Below are 2,500 nucleotides of genomic sequence, written 5' to 3' on the forward strand. Positions count from 1 at the left end.
TTCCCCTCCCTCCCTCCTTCCCAACCCCTCCCCCTCCCCCTCCTTCCCAACCCCTCCCCCTCCCCCTCCTTCCCAACCCCTCCCCTCCTTCCCAACCTTCCCCTCATAACACCTGCGTCATTCACCTGGCCTCGTCACACCTCGTCATTCAACGATATGACGTTCATTCATCATTCCCCTCTCGTTTCCTATCCCTCACTCACTTTCCTTCTTTCGATTTCCCTTTTCGTTTTGTTTTTTCTTTTCTCGGGCGGCGCATCAACCACGCCAAACCAGCACGATTTTTGACACCCGCCCGCCCGCCCGCCCGCCCGCCCGCCCGCCCGCCCGCCCGCCCGCCCGCCCGCTCGCGTCCGCCACACAGTCCAACCCCATCCCAGCCAAAGTAAGCCAAGCCATGCCACCCCAATGCGTCCTGAGCCCGAGCTGACTCCGGGATCCACTCCAGCCAACTCCCGACTCGACGGCGCACCCGATCTCACTCCACCCAACCTAAATTCAACCCAAACTCAACTCTCTCGCTCCACCCAACCCACGCCCAACCTAAAGGAATCCAACCCAACCTCCAGGTAGAACCCACTCCGCAGAGGAGCCCACCCACACCTAACCCTTATCCTAAACGCAAGGCAACCGAACCCACCCACAGCAGGCCGACCACAAACCGGGCTCAAAACTCAACCAAAGTCAACCAAAGACCCGGGCCATTTCCCTCCCAGCTCAACCCAATTCAACCCACACGAACCCACTCTCACTCCCACTCACACCCTTACCCCCCCCACGCTCACCTCACCCCACACCAACCCACCCCCACCCACACCCTCACCCTCACCTCACGGCACCCCCACACCTCACCCTCACCCCAACCCTCTCCGCAACCCTCTCCGCAACATGCTCAACATATGCTGATCGCCTCTTGAAGGCCGCCCTCCCCCCTCCCCCCAACCCAAGGCACACTGGAACACCGCGGCACCGACACGACCCACGCTGCAGAAGAAGAACAAGAACAAGAACAAGAAGATGAAGAAGACGAAGAAGATGAAGAAAATGATGAAGAAGAAAAAGAAAAAAGAAGAAAAAGAAAAAAAGAAAAAAAAAAGAAGAAGAGGAAGAAGAGGAGGAGGAGGAGGAGGAGGAGGAGGAGGAGGAGGAGGAGGAGGAGGAGGAGGAGGAGGAGGAGGAGGAGGAGGAGAGGAGGAGGAGGAGGAGGAGGAGGAGGAGAAGGAGAAGATAATGATAAAATGATGAAGATAAAGGGAAAAAACACCGATGGGGGGGGGTGAGGAAGACCTAGAGGGCATTATCGTGAATATCATCGTTATTACTACTAATATCAATATGATTATGGTTGATATTACTATTTTTGTTATTTCGATATCATTATCATTGTTGTTAGATATTATTATCGTTTTCGTTAGCATCATCATTACATTATTACTACTCCCACTCCCATGATCATTATCATTATTATCAGCATCACCATCATCATTACCATTAAAATATTCATAAGTATTATCATGCATCAGCACTACTATCATTATTATTATTATCATCATTGCAATTATCGTTATCATCATCATCACCATTATTATCACTATTACCATCACCATCATCATCGTCATCGTCACTATCCATATAATCACCATCATCATCATCATCATCATCAATTTCATCATCATCACCATCCCTACCATCGCCCTGGTCATCGCCATCAACGCGCGACGGCAACGAAAGCCCGCTGAGGCGCTGCTGGCAACGGAGGCGACGAGGCAAGCCAGGCAGGGCAATCCCCGCCAGCCCTACTGCATCACAAGACAGCAAGCCGCATCTGGCCGTAAACAAGGCTTTCCTCCGCCCGCCATGCGCCGCGCACCGCGTGCCATGCAGTCCGCGCTCCATCACTCCAGCCTCTCTCGCCACTCTTGATGTTCTTGTTTTTTTCTGTTTCCACCCTCCCTTCCTTCCCTCCCTTCCTTCCCTCCCTTCCTTCCCTCCCTTCTTTCCTTCCTTCTCTCTTTCTCCTTTTTTTTTTCTTCTTTCCTATTGTTTTCCTTTTTTCCTTCTACGTACCTTCCTTCCAACCTTTTTCCTTCCGCCCCCGCTGTCTCTCTCTCTCTCATTCCATACGCGCGCGCGCGCACACACACACACACATACATATGTATATATGTATACATATACATGTGAGTGTGTATGAGAGAGAGAGAGAGCGAGAGAGAGAGAGAGAGAGAGAGAGAGAGAGAGAGAGAGAGAGAGAGAGAGAGAGAGAGAGAGAGAGAGAGAGAGAGAGAGAGAGAGAGAGAGAGAAACAAACACACATAGAGACAGAGACCACACACGAAACAGAAAAGAAAAGAAAAGAAAAGGAAAAAGAAAAGGAAAAAGAAAAAAGAAAAAAGAAAGGAAAAGAAGAGAGAAAGAAAAGGAAAGAGTTAAGAAAAGAAAAAAAATAGAAAAGAGAAGAAAAGAGAAGAAAAGAAAAGGAGAAAAGAAAAGAAATAAG

Source organism: Penaeus monodon, chromosome 11 (genome assembly GCF_015228065.2).
Source record: "Penaeus monodon isolate SGIC_2016 chromosome 11, NSTDA_Pmon_1, whole genome shotgun sequence".
Classification (NCBI taxonomy): domain Eukaryota; kingdom Metazoa; phylum Arthropoda; class Malacostraca; order Decapoda; family Penaeidae; genus Penaeus; species Penaeus monodon.